The 12,483-nt window shown below is 33.6% G+C and overlaps 1 long non-coding RNA gene across 1 annotated transcript; it reads right to left on the bottom strand.

Moving 5' to 3' along the window:
• Nucleotides 1-1,581: 1,581 nt before the first annotated feature.
• LOC111096128 lies at nucleotides 1,582-5,865 on the bottom strand. Its single transcript, XR_005358942.1, has 3 exons — nucleotides 5,729-5,865; nucleotides 3,504-3,615; nucleotides 1,582-2,030 (listed from the first exon to the last, which is right to left on the bottom strand). It is a non-coding gene; the product is annotated as an uncharacterized LOC111096128 (long non-coding RNA).
• Between the last annotated feature and the right edge of the window lie 6,618 nt (nucleotides 5,866-12,483).

The following is a 12,483-nucleotide window of genomic DNA, read 5'->3' as shown; positions in this document are numbered from 1 at the left end:
CAGGCACCTCTCTGTTCTAAGTATCGTGTTGCCTATTCAGGTGTTTTGCCTTTCTATATAAACTTGAGAATCAATTTGTCAATATCTACAGAGTAGCTTGTTGGGATTTTGATTGCATCAGTTGTATCATTTTTTTTAACTGTGTGTATCAAGATCCAAATAAGGTTCAAGTACTGAAAATTGTTTAAATATCTTAAAGTATCTTTTAATCTACTGATTCAGTTTCCCATGTTTCTTTCCATGCAATTTATTAATGGAAGCAACTTACTAATTATTCTGTAGAGTTTTCCAGTTATGATTTAAATAGTGCATCTTTCTGCTAATATTTAGCATGTTCCTCTGTTGTCTTAGTTTCTTATAAATTGGAAGTTAGATCTATAGATGTGATCAAATTCAAGCTAGAATTTTTGGGCAAAATTGTTTCAGAGATGGCCTTCTGTACTTCCATTAGAAGGTACCTAGTCTCATTTCTTCTCTCTCTGATGTTAGAAGCCATTTGCAAAATAGTAATATTCTCATTCTTTTCCCTTTTCAAATATTATTATTATTATTTTTTTAATAATTTATTTTTATTGGTGTTCAATTTGCCAACATACAGAATAACACACAGCGCTCATCCCCTCAAGTGCCCCCCTCAGTGCCCGTCACCCATTCACCCCACCCCCCGCCTTCCTTCCCTTCCACCACCCTTAGTTCGTTTCCCAGAGTTAGGAGTCTTCATGTTCTGTCTCCCTTTCTGATATTTCCTACCCATTTCTTCTCCCTTCCCTTCTATTCCCTCTCACTATTATTTATATTCCCCAAATGAATGAGACCATATAATGTTTATCCTCCGATTGACTTATTTCACTCAGCACCTTTTCAAATATTAGTAGAAATACTTTTTAAGTAAGAAATTCTCCTTTGTCAACTATTTGATTATTCAAGAGTATTAGTTTATATAGAAAAAGTTTGAGATGTTTTCCTTTATTTACCATCATAAAGAGTTGATTCCTTCCTTAGCATTCTTCAAAGTTTATTGATAGTTCATCACTAATTATGATGATGTTTTTAACTTCATTAAACGATATTAGAGTAACTTCATGGCAATTTTAGAATTCAAGCGATATGAAATTTTAGAAAATTTCCTAGAAAAATACCATGTACAAAATGAAAACCAGAACAAAAAGGCAATATGAATGTGTAGTAATGGTTAAAGACACTAAAACATAGGGTTCTTGGATGGCTCATGGCTTCATCAGTTAAACATCCTGCTTTTGATTTTGGCTCAGGTCATGATCTCAGGGTCATGAGAGATATAAGCCTCCCACGTAAGGCTCCCTGCTGAGTGTGGGACTTAAGATTCTTTTCCTCTCTTTCTGCCCCTGCCCCCCACTCATGCTTTCTCTCTCTTAAAAAAAAGAATGTTAAAACCCTACAAAGAAATCTTTGATGAAAAGTCTTTAGTCCTACATAATTTATTAGTGAGTTTCTGAAGAACATTCAATAAAGAAATACTCCAATTTCTACGCCAATTATTCCATTACAGAGAAAAGGAGGAAATGTTTCTCAAATCACTTTATGGGTATAGTATATCCTTGATGCCAAAATTTGACAAGAATAGTATAAGGAAGGAAAAATTTAGATACTATATTACATGGTGAATATAAAATTCTAAATAAATTATTGATATATAAAGTCCAGTGTTCGTAAATACCACAGTGTATCATGAACAAGTGAGGTTTATTCCACGAATGTGAGGTTGATTTGATATTCTTATATTCATAAGTACAGTTCAAATATTAACAGAATAAGTAAGAATAAATGTCAGATTCCCACCTTAATAGATTAATAACAGTCACTTGATAATTTCATACTCATTGTGTTTAGAACATTTAACATACTATAAATGGAAGGGAACTTCCTTAATATGTTAACACATATAGTGATCTAATGATGTCATTCTGGGAAGAGAATAAAACAGGAGGTCTACTCTCATCACTTTAATCAAGAGAGTAGTAGAGAGCTCCACCAGTTCAGTAATGCAGACACTGAAGGTAACAGAATAAGAAGGAAACCAGTATTAGTCATTGTAAACACGAATGTGTACATAAATATTATTTCAAAACTACAAGCACAGAAAATTAAAATATGCTGATAGCTAACTATATATGAGATTAATATAAAATTATGTCTGATATTTAATTAAGCTGTATATAAGGTGAATAAATACTTTTTCTAAGGTCTGTCTTTGCATTTATTTAATACAGTAGGAAATATATGAGTTTTCATTTTCAAATCAAAACCAGGCAGTTGTATCTACTCTCTGTATCTCAAATGATTTTATCATGTTTTATTTACCAGACACAGGAACAAAATTCCTTCTAAGGATTACAATTAAATTTTATGTATACCGGAAATGACCTGCCATAAACAGAGCTAGAAATGATGAAAATTAGTGCAACGTGGTACGTGGATAAAAGAACAAATAACATTTTGTCTATCTTCAAGAATGTTTCTTGCTTCTGAAATTAAACCCAGCAGGTAGGAAGATTCTAAACAGACTTCAAATTGTTGAACATCTGCTCACCCTAGCACAATCTAAAACAAGGAACATATAACATTTTACAATGATAAAATTCATACAATCTAGTTAGAATCATTACACTATTAAAATTTTGGGGGGGAAACCTGTCTCAGAACAAAACGTTTTCACTTTCAAGTCGGAGAATACTATTCAACTATTCCAAACAGATCTCTCATTTTGTTAAAAATAGTTGACTATATTTTGCAAATTTAGGTTTATTTCATTTCCTAAAATTTCTCAAAGTGAAGTTTAAAATTGATAAACCATAGGGCCAATTATATTTAAATAAGATAAAAATTTAGATTTGCTTTAAGATGAGGCTGCTTCATTTTCTTCTTTTATATCCAGGTGGCATCATGATACATTGCTCAGTTCATTTTGGGGTGACAAAAATGCCCAAGAATTTATCCTACTTATTAATGCAATAGTTAACTCAGAAGAAAGTGGGATGGTCCTTTTATTTTAATTAATTAATTATTTTATTTTATTTTATTTTATTTTATTTTATTTTATTTTATTTATTTATTTATTTATCCATGAGAGACACAGAAAGAGAGAGGCAGAGACACAGGCAGAAGGAGAAGCAGGCTCCAGGCAGGGAGCCCGATGTGGGATTTGATCCCAGAACTCCAGGATCATGCCCTGAGCCGAAGGCAGACGCTCAACCACTGAGCCACTCAGGGGTCCCTGGGATGGCCTTTTTAATCCTGATGTTATAACTCACAGCCGTTGAAAAATCTATAGTATCCTCTCTAGAAACACTTCACCCTTCTGATTTGACTAGGTCCCAATATATCCTTCTGGGAGGTGCAGACCACTTGCTTAGAGACGTGAAAGCACATTGTATGAACAGCTGCCACAGATGGCTCAAGAGTTTTGTATTTCACAGCTGATTTCACTGCCTCAGCTCATCTTCTGTGCAGAAAGCCTAACTTACCCTTCAGCTCTCCAGTTGGTCATCTTCCTCATCACAGACAAAACACATTGTACACTATATGACATTCTCCAAAAGGTGAAGTATGGTAATGAATGAATCCTAGTTTTCAAGGCTTAAGGGGAAAGAGAAAGGTATGATTACAAAGGGCTAGCTCAGGGAGTTTTTCTGCGGTGATAGAATTGTTCTGTATCTGGATTGTGAGAGTACTTACATGAATCTATACAAATGTTAAAATTCATAATGTGTACATCTAAAAAAGTCAATTTTACCGTATGGCAATTTAAAAAATAAAATAAATCATCCTAAGAGAAAATTCGAAGTGTCGTTATTTGTAGAGGTTCTGTTGTTGACCCCAGATCCACACCCACACAATCCAGTTAAGTAAAAAGTTTTCCAAGCACAGGCTCCTATGCTACTCTGTCTTAAACAGGATTATTTAAAAGCATGGAAAGGCAATTATCCCCTGTTGATGCCTAAGGAGAAGAAAAAAGTTGCTTTTTAAAAAGCTTTTAAACATTTAAAGCAATAAACAGCCTTTGAAAAAGCTATTTTCTTTTGTTAAAACACCCCCCCCCCAACTACCACAAATGGTGCTTTTGTTGGTGCCTATATGAGATTGCAAGGGAAAGCAGTACTTTCAAAATTCTTTGCTTTAATATAAAATTGATTTGAAATTGCCCTTTGCCCTTCCTTTTGTCTAATTGTCCTAATGTGAAGATCATGTATCTGTATCGCTATCCAACAAGTATTAGAAGAGAAAACCTGTCCTTGATTGCACAGCAGTATAGAAAAATATGAGATTTGTGGGACTATTTTTTTTTTGTTGCGTTGTGTCCTTTATATTTCTGCTACTTAAATTTTTCCCCCAAGAGTTGAGTTATCAGATAATAGAAATGTAGAGATATGCTAAAGCAGAACTGTGATTCTACAATTTGTCCAAGAGAAACAAAAACCATAAGCTTGCCAAATTCTAAGGTTTATGTCTCTGAATAATTTCTTTTCAAAGGATAATTTTTATAAGAATTTGTATGACAAAACTGCATGCATGGCTATGAAACCTGAAGGAAATCAACAAGCTAAATATCATGGGAACTTGTATCAGGGACTTCAGCAATGTTCTTTTTAAAGTGACCTTTCCTCTCTATGCAAAGGACAATAATCAACTTCCTTACTCAGAAAATAGGTAAATTGTAAAGGAGTCTTTTTGTGCTTTTATGTAAATTTATCTAAGTGAAATGAATATCCAGTCTTCTTTTAGTTAAAATCATTGATTTCCTAGCTAGAAATTTAGGTGATTTTTCATGGGTTTGCTGTGGGCTTGTTCATTCAGGATGATTTATTTCAGAAGTAGAGCTGACCCATCTGCAATGGAATGTGCAGGACCAGACATGGACCAAGCCCTTCCTGGTTTGTACTGTTCATGGGAGTGTCAAGATCCTAGAACCCAAATTACTTGATGTTTTCCCTTATGCTAAATTTTATTACTCTAGCAGTTCGAGAATTGAAAATTTAATGCAATGAAACTTAGTTCTAAATCCAAATGAGAGTATCATCACTCTGATTCCTTTTCTGAATTTCTCTGTTCATTAAAATATTTTTGCTGGCATATTGTGTCACCTGCCTCAGAGAATTGCTTTCATAGTTTTACATTTATTTAAAGTTGTATTTAGGTTGCTACCTCTTCCAGACATAATACTAGAAGCTTTTCAGAAAGAAAAAGTTAATGACATAAGGTATTCCAAGAAAGCATAATCATGTGTGATTTGTGACACAAACATATTCTTGACATCCATGAGACGAGAGACCTGCTAGATAAAGTTAAAACAAAAGGGATTTGAAAAATAAGTGAGATCTTCCTCAGAACTGATGGTGAGAAATCAGAGTTGATTAGTAAAGAAAATTGGTAAAATATATTAAATTACAGAGAAGAGTATTACAGTTATAAAACCATGTAAATCAGCCTGGAAATGGACTTGTTCATCAAATACCTGACTTTTCTTATAAGCAGTGTGATTTTGCCTGCAGTAATTCATTCATTTGAGGCATAGCTTTCAGTAAAATTAGATGGTAATAACTTCTCTTAAATTTGCTATGGGAGTGAACAAAACAGTATCTACATTTTTAAGAGGTCTAGCATAGTTCCAGGCATATAACCACACAGAACCCTTCCCTGTCTTACAGTATTTAAAACCACATTTCTCTAGAACTTTTAAAACTCCTAGGACCTTTTATTTTCTAGTGAACTCTCTCCTGGAACCCAGCATATAGTAGATGGAATCTGAGCTTTTTGGGTTGAGGAGGAATTGAAGTCCTGGATTTGGAGTCCTGGACTCTTCTGTCTGCTTTTCTCTCTCCTCAATGCATTTCTACCCTCACTCCAAGTTCTAGAACCTCCTCCACCCCTGTCTACACCAAGAAGGCTCTGGAAGCTCTACCTTAGTATTCCAGGACTCCAATTTGAAAACTCCAGCACCAGATTTTAGAAAGACAAGATTCTCAGATTTAATAGCCACAGTGTCTTATGTACAGTAATATTTACCATACTTACTGGACACAATCATGTGGGTTAAAGAGGAAAATCATGAAAATAATCATGCATGTTAACCTAGTGCTGTGTTCACTAAAAACCACATGCATGTACATTATTTTTGAATCTTTTCATATGGAACCAATTCTTTTTTTTTTTTAAAAGCAGTGTTCAGTTAATTGTAGTTCTTAAGAAAAATATGTTTGTGATTCTATTATCTGTGGTATCTAGTTTTGACTTTTTTAAAGTGCATAGTTCAGTAGTGTTAAGTATATTCATGTTGTTTTGAAATAGATCTCCAGAATTTTTCATCTTGCAAATCTGAAACTCTATTCCTATTAGACAACTCCCATCTGTCCTCTGATGGCTTTTAAAATTATTATTATTATTGTTATTTTTATTCTCCATTGAAGAGACTCATGTAGCCATTTAAGAGCTGTATCTTTCAATTCATGTTCCTAAACTTGTTTGGGCCTGCCTATCTATTCAAAAGCATTTTTGTGATATGTTCCTTTATTGTGTCTTTCCTAAGCATTCAAATTACTCTGCTCAGAATAAGCAGGTATTATGTCTCATATTTCATTGCTTTTTCTTTATAATTATATTATAATTTAATTACATTTCATAGATATATCAAGCACGATTAGCCTAAGAGATAGGAAATATCCCCACACACATTTAGTAAGCACATATCTGATTGTAGAAGCAATGACAATCATCCTGGCAAATGGTGTACAGGCGATGAGTTATAACATGTTATGAAAATTGGCCAGTATGATTAACAAAAGGAATGGAATTTATTAATACAATGTTTATCAAATGTAGATTACTGGCAATGAGAAAGTGCAATGCTATTTATTCATTTATGTGTCTGTGTAATAATACAGGAATATCTACATCCATAAATTTGAAAATACAAAGTTGGTAGCTATGAAAGTGATTATTGCTGTTGATTACACATTTTAAAAATGATTATGTATAATTAGCAGTATTATATAGATCAAATACTTTAAATTTAATACTTTGCTGAAGACATCATCTAGGAAAGGCAAATAAATAAATCCATAGTGTGTAACTGTAAGCAACATAAACTTATTTTCCTTAACTAAGATATAAGAAGTTTTTTTTCCCCTTAAATGTAGAATGAATTGTCTTTACTCTTAGCCTGAAGTATGGAGGGGATGAGTATTTTGAAATCTGAAATAGAGTGAAGGAGGCAAAATATTTTTCAAGTTAAAATCTAACCAAAGATTACAGTTTCAGAGGGTATGTAGACTTTTAGATAGACATTTGGGGGGTTTCTGTTATTTTTAAATTACGCTGATGACAAATTCTGTGATGAGATCAGTGGCTTTAACTCACATTCTATGAAAGCAGCTCTCTCATACTACTTGGTTCTACATTATTTTTGTTTTCCCTCTAGAAATCCTGTTTGATTTTTGAAGATGTCAGTTGCATGTTCTCTTTGTATATATGAGAAAATTGAGATTGGCATGTATGGATTCGCTCATCAAGATTATAGCACAGAAACATCTGAATTTTTGGGAGGAAGCAAGCAATCAAGTGCTTACCAATTACTCTGCCATCCTTAAACATGTGTTTGGTGTTATCAGCTAAAAGGGAAACTGTGTGATACACAATTTTGGCATCTCATCAGTTGATGAGAAAATATGTTTTGTAAGCCTGCCTACCAACACAGGATCTTCTTTCTGGGATTCTGGTTCAATAACCTGCTAAGGAAGTGAAACTTACACTCTTAAAACTCTTCCAGGCTTGTTTCTCAAACAGACATATTGTACTTTTAGCAAGTAGTTTCTGGTTTCTACATCAATCACTTATTTAGCTAATGAGTCTGTAATTTGTCGGGGCTCATGAAGAATGCTTGCCTTCTCCATGTGGCATCAGTTGGGATGGCTCAAGTGGGAGCAGATTCTACTTAGGATGGCTCACTCACGTGGCTGACAAATTGGTGTCTCTGTTCCCTTTCATATCGGCCTCTCCACATAAATCTTTCCAAAGGCCCTAGTTTCCTTACAAATGATGTCTGGGATCCAAGAGTGAATGTCCAAAGAAACAGAAGTGGAACTTAGCAATTTCCTAAGACAGGTGCCAGAACCTGGCACAGCACTTTTCCTTTTCTTTTGGTTAAACACAAGCAAGAGGAAGAGAGCACATGAACTTAACTCCTTTTTTTTTTTTTTTAAAGATTTTATTTATTTATTTATTCGAGGGGGGGTGGGCAGAGATATAGGCAGAGGGAGAAGCAAGCTCCCCTTAGGGAACCCGGTGTGGGATTCAGTCCTCAGACCCCAGGATTAGGCCCTGAGACAAAAGCAGACACACAACCACTGAACCACCCAGGCATCCCGGAACTCAACTCTTGATAAGAGAGCCATTGAAGGAATTTGAAGTCATATTTTAAAACTACCAGGTCATTTACTTAAAAATATTTTTGAATTTAAATTATGATTCCTTCTCAATCTATAGTTTAAACAGAAATTTCTTAATTTAAAATATAAGGGAATTTTCTAGTTATATTTTTGTTACTGAATTCAAGCTTAATTACATTGTGAGATTATTACTACTTGTCAGTTGTCAAAATGCTTAGGACTTATTTTATATTTCAGAATATGATTTTTTAATGGTTCTTTTTTTTTGGTTCTTTTGAGAAATTTAGGTACTACATCTTTTTTTTGTGCACTAAAATGTTTACCAACATGAAGTGTTCCTTTTTATCTTCATTTATGCAAAATGTTTTTCAGCTTTCTTTTAGTGTATTTATGACGTAATTTTTTTTTATCTTTTTATTTGCAGTGTCATTATCTTTACGGTGTGTCTCTTCTAAACAGCATGTAGTTGAATTTGTTATCTACTGCAAGTCTCATAATCCATATGCGTAATATTTGCCATCATTTGAATTTTTTAAAGATATTTTATTTATTCATGAGAGACACAGAGAGAGAGAGGCAGAGACATAGGCAGAGGGAGAAGCAGACTCCTCTGGGGAGCCTGATGTGGTACTAAATACCAGGATCCTGGGATCAGGCCCTGAGCTGAAGGCACTCAACCACTGAGCCACCCAGGAGTCCCTAAATTTTGCATTTAAATTACTATTTTTTCCCTACCTATTCTTTGTTTCTTTTTCTTTCCATTCATTCCATAAGTTCAAATGTATATTTTCTCATGCCTTTTTTTCCTTTTGAGTTACACATTCCTTGAGAATTATTTCTGTAATTTCCCTAGAGATGCATAGAGGCATAGCATGCTATAGGCATAGCAGATGTATCAAAGTTAACATATATTAAAAATTTCCTTACTTCCCAGAGAAAACAGTATTCTTAGGATACATTAACTTGATCTGTTATTCTCAGGCATTGTAATCCTCTATATTATATGTTTTAAATGCCACAGTGCCTTATTATTATTGTTTTATACAGTTATCATTCATTTAGATTGACCCAGTATTTTACATTTGCACTCAGAATAGAATACTTTTTTGGCACTTATTTTTCTGTATCATTTTGGAGATTTTATTCCATGTCTCGTTGTTTCCATAACTTCTGTTGAGAAGTCTGTTGCCAGACTTATTCTTGGTTCTTTGAAAACACTGCATGTTATTCCCTTTGGGTACTTCAGAAGTTTTTTTTCTTTTCATTTGGTTTTCAAAAGTTTATTTGGTTTTTAAAAACTTCAAAAAGTTTTAAATTAAATAATGACCTGTTGTAATTATTTAATTTTTTCTTTTTTCCCCTTCAGCTTCTTGAATTTGTGGCTTGATGTCTTTTGCCAGTTTTGGAAAATTCTCAGCTAATAATTTTTGCCCCTTTCTCTCTATTCTCACCTTCAGTTCTTCAATAACATGAAAGCTCTTTTCATTGTATAAGTAACTTACACCCTACCTTTTGCTTTATTTCCCTCTGTTATTTAGCTTGGCCATTTTGTTGTCTCCTGGATTACAGGTAACAGAGTTTCTCTTTAGCTATGCATAATCTGCTGTTGAGCATATTCATTGTTTTCAGTTTCAATAATTGATAATTTCCCACTATTAAAATTCTGACTATATCTTTTATAGTTTACTGTTCTATTCAACAGTTCTTGATCTCACTTTTATTTCCTTAAACATGTAGAGTTATTTTAAAATTCGTGTTAATTCTATTACCTGAATCCTATTTGGGTTTATTTGTATTTTGTACTGTTTCCTTGATTTTTTCATTTAGTTGCATCTACTAGTAGTGACCTTTTAAAAAACTCAAGTGCTGTATAGTGTGAATAAGAAATTGTCAAGACAGGGACACCTGGGTGGTTCAGTGGTTGAGCATCTGTCTTTGGTTCAGGGTGTGATCCGGGGGTCTGAGATCGAGTTCCGCATCAGGATCCTTGTGGGGAGCCTGCTTCACCCTCTGCTTATGTCTCTGCCTCTCTCTATGTGTCTCTCATGAATAAATAAATAAAATCTTTAAAAAAAATTTCAAAAGAGTTTGTACCCTAGAAGGATATACTCTTTTTCCAGAGAGGTTATAAGTTTGCTTTGGGTAGAAGGTAGGGTCATTAGCAGTCATTGGTCTTGCCAAGTCTAATGTGTCTCCAGGTTATCCTTTTCTTATGGTATGATCCTTTTGTTTTCCAAATCACAGCTTTTATGATTTACCAAGGTTCTACTTGGAGGTTCCTTAATTCTATTTTTATACTCCTAAACTTAGAAATTTGTCAGAAGCCTGATCTTTCAGCCTCTTATACACTTCCAAAATGAATGTCAATTTCTTTGGTAAATACAGATTTTAATTCTGGGTTCATCTCAGTTTCTTATACTGGACTTTCACTTATTTTTTTATTACCTCATTAATTCTTTGATGCTTTTACACATAAATTTGCAATTTTAGTTTTTCAAGTTGATCTCAATTAGAAGGTTGTTCTCAGGGGTCACCAAAACCAGAATCCTTATTTTTTTCTTTATATATAGCAGATGTTTTACAAAATTATTAAGTTCATGTAGCTGAAGCTGTGAGATACATGTGTTCTGTGACCCATGAAAGTTTTCATCAATCCATCTGCCCCACTATTATTAAAAATTCTGACTTCTGTACACTTAATTTTATGATTGTGCTTAAAATTGAATGAATTTTTTCAAATTAGTGAAACTTGGAGCTAGAAGAATCTTTGAACATCATTAAGTGTCTCCACTTTTATAGATGTGGTAACTGCAATTCAAAGCAGTGGCAGCCACAAGAGCAATAGTTACGCTGAGTTCACGACACAGGATTATACCTGCCTGGTTTTACATAGTGAATGTAGGTCAAGGACCATACTTATACGTTATACTGATATTATCTAGCACAGGAGTGTAGGTCTTAAAGACACTTTAGTGCTGAGGTCAGTAGGACCATATGAGGATTATCTCCAGCATCTTACATATGTTCCCAGTATATTCTTCCATGATTTATCTGCACACGAATGACAGATTCTTGCCATGCAGAAGGAAATTGTTCCCCTTGTTAAAACAAAACCTGTTGAGTTAACCATGGCATGTAATTAGGAGACTAACACTGAGAAATTAGGTCAATGTAATTTTACTATTTGCCTGTGACAAGAACCAGATTAGATGGGGGAGTGAGAAGATACTACTCAATAGTCTAATCTTTTATATTTAATACCTTAACATGTCTAATTTAGATCCACATAAAGAACTTTAAAATCTAAAAAATTATGTCACTTCAGTCTTAGAAGATAAAGATAGGTGAAATTTTTATTACAGATAATATGACATTTAGATACTATATCAAGAGAAAGTATTTTTGAAACGAAGTCCTAATTCTAGAATTTAGACATTTTATTATCATCTTCCAATGTAATAGGAATATATTTTCCTCTTTTCTACATTATTATACACTATCTGCTAAATTTCTGAAAGTTATGTGTTGTATCTTATATCAAGTTTATCAATTTTTTTGTATAAGTATATATTGTTAAGATGTTTTTACCTTTTTTATTTCATAATAACCTTCCTTTGAGATAGGAAGCAAAATATTCTTTATCTTTAACCATACTAATTTACATTTCAATTTTACTTTGAGTGAGATACAGTAATTCTAATTCAGGGGTGCCTGGGTGGCTCAGTTGGTTAATTAAGTGTCTGACTCTTGATTTCAGCTTATGTCACGATCTCAGGGTTGTGGGATCGAGCCCTACATTGGGCTCTGTGCTCAGCATGGAGTCTGCTTGTCCCTCTCCCTCTGCTCCTTACCAGCCTCCTAATCATGTTCTCTTTTTCACTCTAAATGAATAAGTAAAATCTTTTAAAAATTATTTTAAAAATTCTAATTCAATGTAATGTTTTACTATCAAGTATTGTACATGATTTTTTGTTTATTGTATCTTGATTATTAAACATGAATTGATTTAAAGGAAAATATTAAAATGAAAAAAACTGAAAAACATGTGCCCTATAGGAATTTC

This window comes from Canis lupus, chromosome 5 (assembly GCF_011100685.1).
Source record: "Canis lupus familiaris isolate Mischka breed German Shepherd chromosome 5, alternate assembly UU_Cfam_GSD_1.0, whole genome shotgun sequence".
Classification (NCBI taxonomy): Eukaryota; Metazoa; Chordata; class Mammalia; order Carnivora; family Canidae; genus Canis; species Canis lupus.
Note: the sequence above shows the minus strand (reverse complement) of the source record. Positions and strands in the feature narration are given on the sequence as shown.